General features: G+C 37.7%; 1 pseudogene across 1 annotated transcript; it reads right to left on the bottom strand.

Moving 5' to 3' along the window:
• Nucleotides 1-836: 836 nt before the first annotated feature.
• Nucleotides 837-15,293, bottom strand: LOC144956821 (UDP-galactose transporter senju pseudogene; annotated as a pseudogene). Its single transcript, XR_013642022.1, has 2 exons — nt 15,004-15,293; nt 837-2,551 (listed from the first exon to the last, which is right to left on the bottom strand). The product of XR_013642022.1 is annotated as a UDP-galactose transporter senju pseudogene (transcript).
• Between the last annotated feature and the right edge of the window lie 273 nt (nt 15,294-15,566).

Here is a 15,566-nt window from a genome sequence, read left to right as displayed (position 1 = left end):
GATTTTCATCACCATCATCATCATCATCATCATCATCATCATCATCATCATCATCATCATCATCATCATCGCCGTCGTCATCATCATCATCATCATCTCCATCATCATAATAATAATAATAATAATAATAATAATAATAATAATAATAATAATAATAATAATAATAATAATAATAATAATAATAATAATAATAATAATAAGATAATAATAATGACAATAATAATAACAATAATAATAATAATAATAATAATAATAATAAATAATAATAATAATAATAACAATAATAATAATAATAATAATAATAATAATAATAATAATAATAATAATAATAATAATAATAATAATAATAATAATAATAACCAGATGCTCTGTTGTTTCAAGCTCGCTGCCACAACGGGTACATGTGCGACATGTGGCATGTCCCCACTGATGTAGTGAGCGTGCTGTTAAGCAGGTTGGCTGCCACCCACTGTCCCCTCTTGCTGGTAGAAAAGCCTGGCAAATTCTCCCCCAGTTTCGAGGAGTCGATCCGAAAAATGTAGTTCTTTATCTACGACTTTTAGCCCCATTTCCTTCACCAAGTGAAACAATGTCTGATGATATGAATAAAATAATAAATAAATCCCCTTTATTCATCCCCAAGGGGAAATTTGTCTTTAGGGTCTATTCCAAGGGAAGATTGGAATAACCCAGGCGTCATTCACAGTGCAGGGCCGCAAAGTGAGCTAGGGCGAAGTGACTTGCTCAAGGCCACACAACGATGCGGGTAGTCGAACTCGGTACCTTTTGGGTACGAAGCAAAGACCGTACCGCTGAGCCACGCTGCCCCATATCATGGGTCACTTAATTTTTATACTAGAAAAAGTGAGAACCGGGTAAAATGTCTCTCTTTGTATTTACTTGAATCCCGTGTTCTTTTCTTTCCCCATTTCACCGCCTGTCTTCACAACAATGACAGGGTTTGACGCGTACACACAAGAAGCAACACACACAATACACAAGGCTAATACAGTACACACATCCACCTGATGGTCGAACAAAAACCAACACACAAATGGAGTGATAACCAGCTCTATGGCTGCAGCAAAATGTTTCACAATTGAATTCATCTTTCTCAAAAAAGTCGCAGTTACCAACCCTAGCAAGGCCTGGTTCAATATAATTGCAATCACAAAACTGTTCTCAACAGATCGTAAACTTTTGTAACTGAAAACATCCAAAAATTGCCCACGAAGCAGAAGAGCTAACAAACAACAGAAGATATTGTCACAATACATGAAAACATTTTCAACCATCGGGTGAGCTCGCGTGCCTTTGTCTTTGAATAAAAACTCGGTATAAACATTAGCAAAACAGGAACACACAACTTGCACACCGATGCACCCCAAAGCAAGGAGATATTCACTCGTCAAGCGTCCATCTTTTGTTTCGTGTTCTCCCGTGTACGCGTAGTAATTGTAAAGTTCTTTTACGACACATCCGGTTGTGAGACAGACGAGCGACAACCACTGAATCCCGCTCAATCTTCGATGGAAAAGTTTTTCAAATAGGATAGCAGTGATGACGACACGGCATTGGGCCAGGATGTTGTAGGTTGTAGGCGTGAAGAAGGAAAGACTCACAAACATCAAATTGTCGTAGGTTGTGTACAATGTAGCTGGAATCAAAAAATAGAACATCAATTTTTTATTTTTAGAAATTCGTCGAATGAGAAGTTGGAAGCCCTCAATAAAAATGAATAGATGTGTAAAACTGGTTGGTGATTGGTGCTGATGGCTGGAATGCTTGGCACTGATAGGCGTTATCAGGGAATTGAAGACGGCACCGTTGTTGATGTGGTCATTGATGAATAAGGCACCGGAAGCCAGGAGTTTGACCAGATTGACCAATAGAATGACCAGGACGGTGTTGTAGTCGTAGTCGTGGTTGGAGGCTTTGCTGGCCGTGATGAACAGACCGTGACACATACCGAAGACGATGTAAGCCACGAAGACGATGAAGCTCCATCTGGCTGTGAATATGTCTGAAGACATCAGGGCCGTCATTTTAAAGTTTGATAGAATGAATGAAGCTGACGTCACTCAGCTTTTTGATATTGTTTGCAGACCGCCAGTTGGGTGCTGAGTTCCCAGAATGTTCTCTCAGTCAGGCGATTAATAAGCCTTTAACGTAACATACTATGGTTTTGTCGTCTTGCGTTGGTGCGATTGATATGGCGGGTGGTACACATGCGTATTTTATTTAAACTTGACACACCGTAAATATCAGAAGACTATTTCGCCACAACAAAAAATCGTGACAGCTGTAATTTGTGTTGTTTCTTTTCCCTAATCTGCTCAATACAAATTGTACAAGAAATTGTCCATGCAACACCCCGGAGACCATCACAAACCAACTGCATGTACATCCAAAAATTCCATTCTATTTTGTATACAGCATTCCTCGGCCAATCACAACCGCCATTGATTCAAAGAGCCTGTCACGTGACAATCTTTTATCAGTATCTTGTTTGATTCCATTTTCCAACACGTTGAGATGTTCTAAACTAGTCCTGGAGAAAGAACAAAGACAGAAGAAATCATTCATGAATGCATAAAAACGTGACACGTTTACAATGGGGATAATCTATATTACCTTTCCATGTGCTCAAGGCCATTGATCATTTGCAATGTATGCTCAAAATGACCATTTTTTGGGGGAAAAAAGTTGCTTTTACTCAGTAACTAAAAATGCTGGAGTAAAATCACTCTGTCACTGACGTGGCAAATTTTGTATGCCATATTTTGGACTACTTGCTTCTTTTGTAAATTTCTCTGATATATATAAAGCTAGGAGCTTGGATTTAACTGAGTAAGTCCATTAAATCATACTGATATAGTAGATAACAACGAAGGAATTATATATATATATGTCAGAAGATTGGTCTGGCTTTTTTTCTGTCACTGACGTGGCAAAAATTAAAATGCAATTTTTAACACATTTCTTTTGAAATATTAACATAATTTTCCGTTTCACAATTGAATAAAACAATACCAACAGTTTATTGCACTTTCTGGTTTAATGTCACATACAAAATTGTAATTTTTAACAAAAAAGATATTAATTATATACATTTTGCTATAAATCTTAACATAACATAATAGATTCGTACTCTGTCCAAAACAAATGGCAAAAATCATCAAATTAACCTTAATTAATTAATTAACCTGTTACAAAATTAAAACATAATATTCTCTTTCACTGTAAGTACGAAAATCGATGAGCTTTAGAAAATAAATGCGATTTGTTTTGGACAGAGATCTTTGTTCATTAACATGGCACAATTCATTCTTCCCCCTCCTCCTCCACCTCTATCAGCAACTAGAAGGTTTTCATTAAAGATTTCCTACATTGGAGATAGTAAAATTGTTTTTGAACTGTCTTGTAGCTATGTCAGAATAAAAATACGCATCGTAAATGTCATTTGCATCAGTGCGGGGCGGTCCTTGGCAAGCTTAAGGACCACGGTCCTACGGTCCTTGGGAAATGAAGACCGCAAGGACCGGTCTCTAGACCGGTCCGTTCATTCTTGAACCGTTAAAGACCGCTACACGATGAAAACCGTGGCCTACAGGAGTAAAACACACGGAGTAGTCACACTCATTTCAAATTGTAACCTAATTAGAGAAGAGGGGTGATGCCTTCTTTATTTGCTCACCGTACTTCATTGTTACTTCGATAATTTAATAAAATTTGAAATTTATCCCCATTAACGGAGATAATGGCATCGCCCAAGGCGTTGATCGAGTTGTTCGTGGCGTTGATACACACACGCAACTCCTACCCCCCCCTCCCCCCCCCCCCCCCCCCCACACACACACATTAGAGGGCAGCGAGCATTGAAGAGTAAGAGAGAGACGTGAAGTTATAATAAGAGGGGGTGGATGAGGTGATAAGAGGGGTCGATGGTGACTTTTCGCCAGATCTAACAAACTCAGCTACCCATTCATTGCTGAGTAGACAGGGATTCAGAAAAAAATCGACTGCACCCGGGATCGATCTCTGGCCCTTTGCGTATAAAGAGAGTGCTCTATCAACTGAGCTATCGGGGTCCCCAAATATTCTATTGGACCTTTTAAAAATACAGACGTTATAACTGGTTTTTTTGGACGGAAGAAACTAATGAAACTCATATTACTTGATTAGTTAAAACACCAAACGAAATTTTAATATTATTGTATTATTTTAAATGACAACAATGCGATAGAAAGAAGTGGCGACAAGAGATGGACAAAAGAAAACAAAAAATCAGACTTGCAACTTGCTAGGTTCGACACACACACACACACACACACACACACACACACACACACACACATCTTTAGTAGTCACATACATTTCAAACAATAACCCATTAGAGAAGAGGGGTCATGCCTTCATCATAGATCATTGTCATTGCGATCATTATGGTGTAGTAAATTTTGAAATTTACCCCGTACAATGGAATCGTCCAAGGCGTGCGCCTCCTGTTCCCCCCATCTCACACGCGAAAGGGCGGTTTGCGGAGTGGAGGGAGGTGGTCGTCTGCCTCTATGGTCGTCTGTGTCGTTTAGTGTATGGCAAAGGGGGGTGGGTGCGATTAATTAAGTGGGATGGGTGGTGATTGGTGGAAGATAGGCAAAGGACCGAGGCAACGAATCGCTGGGGAAGTAGTATGGCGCGAGACCGTTGAAAGGTGATAAGAAGTGAGGACCGCCGGCGGTCTTCCTCTTTGGGACTGGACCACGGTTCACAGCTAAAAGACCGTGGGACCGGTCCTCGGTCCGGTCCTCAGCGCGGCACTAATTTGCATCACCTTTCACAACAAACAAACGTCCTTGAGAATCAATTGGTTGTCACAAACTACAGCTCCATTTTCGTGTGGAGTGGAATACATCATCTGACATAGGAAGTTGACTTTTGTTCTTGTTATCAAAGCTGTTAAAACTCTCTTATCAACTGAGGAAATCTATCGTTTGGTTAACTCTCTCCTTACAGATCCTTTTAAGTATTTTCCCAAAATGGCAGGCTTACTCAGCAGAAAGATTTATTTTTTTAAAACCCAAACAAGCTCTATACAAAACAACTTTATCTTCTTATTCATAAAACAAGGACAATTCCTCAAATTTTGCGATGTACGAAATAAATCTGAATAAGAAAAATGTATATTGTGTCGTTACAAATGTGACGATTTTGCTGCAGGTGGTAAGGAGAGGCTTAATGAGATATCACTAATTATATTTGAGAAATCACTTTTCAAAGTGTTATTATATACATACTTTATGAAATAAAAATATAACCAATAAACTGATTTTGATGAAAAATTCACAGTGGTGTGTTGCAAGGAATACCCAAGATTAAGATTACCCGCCGTGAAATGACTGACTTCACAGTTCGGTAACTCAGACTAAAAGATCGCTGAGAAACGATTTAACTGGTATATCACTGTGAATCGTGAACTTTTCATCAAAACAAGCTTATTGGTTATATTTTTATTTTTATAAAAGTATTTAGGCCTATATAATAACATTTTCAAGTGATATCTCAATAGGCCATCTCTATTCGCATTAGTATGTGCGGCTATGTGGTCTAGTCGTATAACACTCGCTTTCGGATAGGAAGGTCCTGGGTTCGAGCCCTGCTCGGTGCATAGTTCAGTCCTTGGAAAAGGCTCTTTAGTCACACTCTCTCTCACCGTACTCAGGTTTAAAATGAGTACCTTGCCGTTAACAGTGTTGTCTCTGTCCGAAAAAAGGAATATCGCCTAATAGGCGTGTTGTCCCGTCTTATTTGTTACTTGTTGCTGTTGGAAAGCGCTTTGAGCACGTTAAGTGGACATTGCGCGATATAAAAGCTCAAAAGCTCAATTCGTAGTAGTACTGCGAATAGTGATTTCCTCTATTCGCAGTATAACAAGGATAACAAGCAATTGCTATTGTCCATTAAACTCTACAGTAAGCGGGATGAACTCTGGCTCCAAGGGCCATATTATAGCTCTGAAGGATTGTGGATTTTTGTCACCAGGTGTTTCAGTTTCAGCCTTGATTAGTGTCTATCGACCCCGGTCACGTGATCAGATGGGTGCGGGAATTACTCGAGTATATGCGGCGATGATTGGTGACTTTAAGCACTTGAATTTGTCCTCAATATTGACAGATTATGTGACATCAATGGCTGAGAGATTTCGGTGTTTCACCTTATAACAAAGCCAAGCGATGTTCAGTGTTCAGTTTGCTTGATGACAAGATGGGTGACAAGAATATTGCAAACGTACTAAGACACAAAACTATGTGTGACCTTAAACGTTTATAGTCTGATTAACACAATTTAGTGATAACTACTCATAATAATAGCTGGCTAAAAACGATAACAGGGAGCTGAGTGACGTCAATTTCTTTTAATGTATAGATATTGTGCGCTTGGCTAAGATACTCACAACATTGCCATCGGGAATTATAACAGACCGACACACAAAACTATGTGTCACCATGACCGTTTATAGTTATAGTCTGGTTAATACACGGATGGCAAAAAACAATGACAAAGACCTGATGACGTCAATTTCGAACTATCTATAGATAGTATGCGCTTGGCTAAGAAGTTCAAAACATTGCCATCCGGAAGTATAAAGGACCAACACACAAAACTGTGTGTAACCTTGAACGTTTATAGTCTGTTTAGTACAGTTTAGTGAGAATTACTCATGAACGCGAATGCCAAAAAAAAAACAATAACAAAAACCTGAGTGACGTCAACTTCGAACTATCTATAGATAGTTCGAAGATGACGTCACTCGGGTCGTCACTCGGGTCTTTGTTATTGTTTTTTGCCATCCGCGTTTATGAGTAATGCTCACTGAACTGTAATTTAACCTGACTATAAACGTTCATGGATACACACAGCTTTCTGTGTTGGTCCATTATACTTTCGGATGGCAATGTTATGAGCTTCTTAGCCAAGCGCATACTATCTATAGCAACAGCCCAGCAATTGACTCAAATCAATCACGTGATCTGTTCCCAATCACAGTCATAGTCGTTGACCCGACAACATTGATTGGTCCACGAAAGGAAAGGTCAAGGTTACATGTCAACGGCCAATCTGGCTGACACAGCGATATTATGATCCGTCCTACAATTTTTCTAATCTGAAAAAACAAAACATGGATTCAACATTTTGGTCAGAAACTTGTCCATCAAATATCGATCAATTAAAATGGCCATCATCTTTTCAAAAAACTTCCCAAGCTGAGAATTCAATGAATTCTTCCTTGAAGTCCCAGGTTTGAGAATTTTTGATGAGATGAATATCATTTCAATTGATCGGAATTTGATGCTTGAGTTTTCTCGCCAAACTTTTTAAAAAGTTGTTTTCTCGGAGTAGGCCAGATTGGCCATTGGCTGAATCGATCAGGATTTGATTCTCTGGCCTTTTGACTGAGAATATTGAATTATTAATTTTTTTTACTGTAATAAATAGAAAAAGGTGAACAATAGCAGCTTACGTGTAGCCATAGAAGGAACGAAATTGACGTCACTCAGCTCTTTGTTATTGTTTTTAGCCAGCCATTTTTATGAAAAGTTCACCCGGGATCAATTTCTCTTTTTACGTGTGAAGCGAGTGCTCTACCAACTGAGCTATCAGGACCCCATGAGTGGATATTGCTCTTGGGAAATTCTCATGTTTTTTAATAGTACACAAGTGACTCACTCAAAGCTGGTTGGACAATAAGATATCAAGAGGGGTCTGTGCGGCTATGTGGTCTAGTGGTCTGACCGTGGCCTTCATAAAGTTATGATCTGATACTGACCAAAAAATGACGTCAAAATGCCAGTCTTTTGCCACAAAAGAAAACAAATCGTGAGTTGTATGCAATAGTTCAACCAATGAAATAACTTGTTTCCATGAGCTCTACTATCGACAACTCACTAGGCGGTGCAAAAACCAAATAATGACGTCAAACTGCCAGTCCTTTTGGATTTCAGTATCAGGCTATAACATAACGATGGCTACGGTTCTGACACCCGCCTTCGGATCGGAAGGCCATGGGTTTGAATCCAGCTGTGAGTGGGCGGACATAGTCGAGTCTTAGGTAAATGCTCTTTACTCACATTATCTCACCCTACTCACGCGTAAAATGAGTATACCTGGTTGTTAACAACATTGACTCTGTCGGAAGTATATGTAATACCTTACATGTCGGACGAGACATGACGCCTGTTACTGTTAGGCGATATTACATATACTTCCGACAAACAGTAACAGGCGTCATGTCTCGTCCTACATGTAAGGTGTTGCTGTTGGCTATGGCCCCTTTCAGCACGTTTAGTGGATATTGCGCTTGACAAATGCTCGAGAAATATGCTCGAGGAAAAAGAAAAACAAAAAACAAAAAAAAAAAACAAAACAAAAAAAACAAAAACAAAACAAGAATCAGAAATCAAACCCTCCTTTGACTGTATCACGTTAGAAACAAAATTGAATATAATTAACAGCTTCACACACACACACACACACACAAAAAGAATTAAAAAACAAAATACCAAACACGGAACGTTTTGGCTCAAAATCCTTCTTCGGTCACCAACAAAAAATCAATTAAAATAATATTAACACACCAGTTAAAATCCCAGGTAGACAATAGAAAAAAAAGCACGTCAGCTTCTAGCGGCCTGGAATCGGCTTCCTTTGACTGTGAGGTGAGAGCTCTACCAACTGATGGCCCCAACACTAAACAAACACGGCAGACGTCTGGAAATGAATTGTTCCTTAAGAAATCCCTGGCGTCATTGTTTTGACAGGGATCGATACCCACTTCCTGTAATCGATACTAAACGATTATTTCACTGTCAGTGTCAGTCTGTACAATGGATTTAACGTGTTAACTGCCGCATGATTGAAACAACCGTATTTTTAAAAATTAAATTTGGCCAGAAAACTCGTCCTTCAAATATCGATCGTTAAATGACCCTCATCTTGGCAAAAACACTCAAACCTGGGACTTAAGAAAGACTTCCTGAAGTCCAAGAATTGGGAGTTTTAGCCAAGATGAGGTCATTTAAATTGATCGATATTTGAAGGACGAGTTTTCTGGCCAAATTTTTAAATACCAGTTTTTCCAGAGTACGGCAGCTAACTTAGTGGTATGGTCTTTGCATCATGCCCAAAGGTACCGAGTTCGAGTCGATACCGCGCAGTGTGGGTTTGACGATTTCATTCTCGTTCTAACTAACTTTTAGGCGCTGCACTGCGGCTCAATTGTTTTTATTCCAGTCTCCAGTCTTCCTTGGATTAGACTCTATAGACACATTTCCTCTTGGGATTTCATAAAGGGAATTTTATCGATTTATTGACGTCACCCAAGTGCCAGATGTAAACAAAGAATAAAAATATCGCGGTGTCGGAGCAAACCTGGGATCCAACGGACACGACTGGATGGCTCAGTGGCTAGAGCGACTGCCCGCTGATCTCTCTCTCTCTCTCTCTCTCTCTCTCTCTCTCTCTCTCTCTCTCTCTCTCTCTCAGCCAGGCAGATGGCGCCGTGTCAGTTGGATCCCAGGTTGGCTCTGACACCGCGATATTTTTATTCTTTCTTTTCACGTGGCACATTCTCCATACTCTATTTTATTTCTCATCATTATTGATAGAAGTGCCCGCTCCTCATTTTTTCTGACGTCACACAATCTACTCTTACTCTTACTTAGAAATGTTTATATAATCAATCCTTTTTCGATTTCATTCACGTTACTGTTCGTCCGAGCACATGTGAGGGCGTGTCACAAATTCCATGTTTTGATTGGTCAAAAATCTACTGGTCAATTGTAGAACATAGAATAGAATGAAGATGACGTCATTCAGCTGTTTGTCCTTTTTGACCGCCAGTTTGGTGATTAGTTCTCATTAAATTCTCTAAATCAGACTATAGATAGTATGCGCTTGGCTAAGAAGCTCATAACATTGCCATCCGGAAGTATAAGGGACCAACACAGAAAACTATGTGTATCCATGAACGTTTATAGTCCGGTTAATACAGTTCAGTGAGCATTACTCATAAACGCGGATGGCAAAAAACAATAACAAAGACATGAGTGACGTCATCTTCGAACTATCTATACTATAAACGTTAAAGGTTATACACAATTTTGTGTATTGATTTGGTTGATCTGACGGGTGAGTACTTTATATAAACGCTTAGCACTTGCATCAATAATATGTTTATAATTGGATCCCGCCATTGTAGGAAATCGCCACGGATAAACAGACGCCGGCCCGGGTTGATACGGAAACGGAAATCAATAAGACAAGCGCAAATTGACACGCATCGTTTTGAAATGGATGTGTCATGACACACTCTATAACACATTACACACCAACAATGGGATCACACGCACAAGTTTAATGATGGTTTGTGTGTTGGCAACCCCATTGGGGGTTATGGCTATCATAATGTTATTTTATTGATGCTATGCGTTTAGTTAATAAACTCACGACATCCGCCAGCCGGATATAACGCACCCACACACAAGAACTATGTGTAACTATTCATAAACGTCTATTGTCTCATTGATTGATGCTGTGTGTTTACTTTAAAAACCCACAACAATGCCAGCCGGATATCACGTTTCAAACACAAAACAATGTGTAACCTTAAACATTTCTAGTCAGATCAATACAACAATATAGTGAGAACTACTCATAAAAAATGGCTGGCTAAAGACAATAACAAAGAGCTGAGTGACGTCAATGTCGTTCACCCGTAGATTAATATGCGATAGGAAGGTGTGTGTGTGTGTGTGTGGGGGGGGGGGGAAGATAGCCGGGTGGTTAAAGAACTAATTGTACTTAAACCGGAAAGACTTCAGGTCGAGACCCGCTATCGGCATCAAGTTTGGACATTATGCTTGGACTTTTGTTCAATTTGCGGCGTTGCGTTGCGTGTGACGCCAAGGTTATCTCCTATCTCCGTCTATTATTGAGATAAAGTGTAAAGACGAATTTCCATCCGAGTTGTGGAGAAGAACTATTTATTTATTTATTGTATATTTATTAATTTACATATCATTTCTTAATTGATTGATTTTTAAATATATTATTTATTTATCTATCTATTTCTATTTATTTATTCATTTATTCTCATATTTAACATATATAGGTTTGACAAAAACATTCACAGGTCCTAAATTAAATGGCACACAAACTCAGGGCCATAAATAGATACATAGATAGATAGATAGATAGATAGATAGATAGATAGATAGATAGATAGATAGATAGATAGATAGATAGATAGATAGATAGAGAGAGGGAGAGAGTGAAGGAGAGAGAGTGAAGGAGAGAGAGAAAGAGAGAGAGAGAGACAGACAGAGAGAGAGAGAGAGAGAGAGAGAGAGAGAGAGAGAGGGAGAGAGAGAGATGCCAACCCTATCATTTAGCCACGTATAATATATATTAATATTATTATCTATCTGAAATTGTCTTTTTCTCGCCTGCCTTTACGAATAGTCTCCAAAGTATCAATTAATCCCATATCAACCAACACCTATCGACTGTCAGTCAGGAAATGCCGGATTTAGCTCTCACCTAACACCTATCCACTGTTAGATTAGATATAATATACTGATTTTATCCGTCACCATTTGACTTTCAGTCAAATTACACACAATCGTATCAATGGTGATGACATCTAATAATAATACGTTGTGATCACTCCTACAGTCACGAGTCAATTTATAATACGATTCAGTAGTCTGATGTCACGGCGCCTGGCAACGGCGGCCATCTTGGTTCTAAACAAAGAAAATCATTACTTTTTATTTTTCATGCTGGCTAGAACTTTTCATGTCTTGTGATCAGAATGTGTAAAAGTCAAAATATGATCAAATTTATGTGTTTTTTTTTTCTTCTGGATACGCTTTATACTCGCCGGAGAAATATTTCATACGGGCGTCCGCCATTGTTCCGATAGTTTGGAGCCAGTGTTACTAAGTTACCATGCGTCATTAGGAAGGAAGTGACGTTACGACTGTTGAAGAGTATTACAATGCTGTTGCTTTATCACAAAACACCCAATCGAGAACTCGTGTTTTTCCCCCCGTGTACGGCGGTACGAAATTCGGAGTCGCATGTAAAGGGTTAATAAAGAGAGTACTCACTTCCTTCTTGTTTAATTTTCTCTCCAAAGAATTTGTGAGAATTCAATGTAAAATTGGATAGACTGTTTTGATGTACTCTGGAAAAACCCATATTTAAAAATTTGGCCAAAAAAAAACGTTCAAACCTGGGACTTCGGTGAAGTCTTTCTTAAGTCTCAGGTTTGATATCTTTTGTTTTGCCAAGATGAGGGTCATTTAAATCGATCGATATTTGAAGGACGAGTTTTCTGGCCAAATTTTAAATTCTGTGTGTTTCCCCGAGGACGGTACACTGTTGTATGAATGATTGATGGGAGAAGAAGAGAAGGCAGTGAATCTTACTGGGTCACGTGTCAAACCCTGGGGCAATTCCATCAGGCTCTGGAAAAACAACATTTATTTAAAATTTTGGACAGAAAACTCGTCCTTAAAATATCGATCTATTAAAATGACTCCATCTTGTCAGATCCATCGGGCTCTGGAAAAACAAGTATTTATAATTTTGGACAGAAAACTCGTCCTTAAAATATCGATCTATTAAAATGACTCCTATCTTGTCAAAAACTCTCAATCCAGGTTAAACCTTGGGTTTATGGGCCTAATACCTCAGAAAAAAAAAATAAATTCAAAATGTATCTTTTAAGCCTCTCATTACCAACAATTGGAAAATCGTCACATTCGTTACAGTGCAACCAACAATTTTATCATTTTGTGCATCTTAAAATTGAACGAAAATATTTTGTTATACTTAAAAAACTTGACACTGTGTTGTAGATCTCATTTTGCTGAGCTACATTATATATAGAATGTACTTGTTGTTTTTCTATGTGGGTAAGATAGATCTGTTTTTGTGTTGTGTGGGTTTGAAGTTTTGGGAAAAGTTCTGAAAATGCTGGTAAGGAGAGAGTTAACATAAATTATTATTATTATTATTATTATTATTATTATTATTATTATTATTATTATTATTATTATTATTATATTATTATTATTATTATTATTATTATTATTATTATTATTATTATTATTATTATTATTATTATTATTATTATATTATTATTATTATTATTATATTATATTATTATTATTATTATATTATTATTATTATTATTATTATTATTATTATTATTATTATTATTATTATTATTATTATTATTATTTGTATTTCAAGCAACCCGCTCTGAGCGGGGCGCATAGTTGAGTCCTAGGAAAAGATTCATTACTCACATTCTCTCACCGTACTCAGGTGTAAAATTAATGCCTCGCCGTTAACAGCGTTGTCTCTGTCTGAACAAAAAAAAATGTAATGTCTCCAAATAGGCGTCATGTCTCGTTCTACATGTCAAGTGTTGCTGTTGGCAAGGCGGGACCCTTTGTAAGTCGCCTTGAGCACGTTTAGATGATATTGTGTTATAATATAAAAGCTCACATTGAATACTGTTTTCAGACAGCCTGTCACGTGATGTAAACATCGGGACATAAATGTCGATATCAAGACAATAAATACATCAGATAACGCAATAAAGACGTTATTTATCATTCTTAAAAGGCTTTTTATGTCCAAAATGAAGGTTTGATTCCGCTTTATTTATTTATTTATTTATTCATTTTTTCATCTTTTCATTCATTTATTTATTTATTCATTCATTTATTTATTCATTTATTTATTTATTCATTTATTCATTTATTCGTTTATTTATTTAATTATATATATATTTGTTGTACATTGATAAAATTTGCATGTATTTCTATGTTGATAGCGTTTTAAATATTGCTATATGTATCCGTCTAAATCTAATAGCTATGGTAATTGTATGGTGTGTGTGTGTGTGTGTGTGTGTGTGTGTGTGTGTGTGTGTGTATGTTATATTATATATCATCTATTTTTGTAAACTGCCTGAGATGTTGGCGCTTTATAAATGTACACTATTATTATTATTATTTTTATTATCATCATCATCATCATCATCATCATCATCATCATCATCATCATCATCATCATCATCATCATCATTACTCTTCTTCTTCTTCTTCTTCTTCTTCTTCTTCTTCTTCTTCTTCTTCTTCTTCTTCTTCTTCTTCTCCTTCTTCTTCTTATTATTATCATCATCATCATCACCATCATCATCATCATCATCATCATCATCATCATCATCATCATCATAAGCATTACTCTTCTTCTTCTTCTTATTATTATTATTATCATCATCATCATCATCATCATCATCATCATCATCATCATCATCATCATCATCATTATTATTATTATTAGTGTTATTATTATTACTATTATTATTATCTATGTGTGTAAATTTGGGCAGTATCGGTTTCTTGCTACCTTTTGAACAGGACGCTAGTCTATTAAAAGTACTTCTGCCAGATTTGACATACCCAGCAACCTAATCAATGCGCAGTGAACGTAAGGATAAAACAAATAAAAGTGAAACTCAAACCCTTCCGGGATCGATACCGTCCCCTTTGCTCCCTGAGTCGAGTGCTCTACCCACTGAGCTATGTTTACTCCCAAAGACACTCTAACTTTTGAAGTACTCTTCCTTCAGATCCAATAGGCCCATGGATTCAGAGTTTATCCCGGTTTCTATAACATGAAACGATAACAATTGCTTGCTACCCTTTGGATAAGACGCTAGTCTATCGCAAAGTACTTTCCCGTCAGATCTTACAGACCCAGCTACCCAAACATTGCTCTGTGGACAGGAGGATTACAAACTAAAATCTCGACTGAACCCCGGATCGATCTTGGTCCCTTTGCGTGTGAATCGAGTGCTCTACCAACTGAGCTCTCGAGACCCCATCTATGACTATGAACACCACATAGAATAAGATGAATTACCTTGTCAAATCCGGCAACCCGGAAACAGCCGATCAAGTTCCACGTGAAATATAAACGAACTATTGATTAAATGATGACGATGACGTCATCGGCTCTGTGTAATCGTTCTTGACCGCCAATTGGGTGATCAGTTTTCACTAACTTCTACCAATCAGACAATAAACGCTTTAGATTATAAATAGCTTTATGGGTTATTTAGCGTAGAGCTAATAAATATTTTACTTAAACGCATAGCATAACTTGATAAGCACTCCTTGAAAAAAATGGCACAGATTCAGATAGAAACTCGGGAAATCGTGACTGCGAATGAAAACTCCGATGCATTGTATTTATTTAAATGACGTCCATGACGCGCCAAGCTGGCACACGCTCACGACTCAATGGCAATCACAAGATATCAACTCAAACAAAATAGACAATGATAATGTTATTATTCCGATACAACGGAAAGTCGCTGGACGATTGCCAGATACGATTACATTTAACAGCCAAGTCACGATATTAGGCCATACTGGATAAAGAAGAGGTGAAGTTATTGAGCTTTGAGTTTGAGCTTTTTATAT

Source organism: Berghia stephanieae, chromosome 11, assembly GCF_034508935.2.
Source record: "Berghia stephanieae isolate SIO BIC M18660-M18661 chromosome 11, UCSD_Bste_1.3, whole genome shotgun sequence".
In the NCBI taxonomy this organism is placed as follows: Eukaryota; Metazoa; Mollusca; class Gastropoda; order Nudibranchia; family Aeolidiidae; genus Berghia; species Berghia stephanieae.
This window is presented reverse-complemented; position numbering and strand designations above follow the sequence as displayed.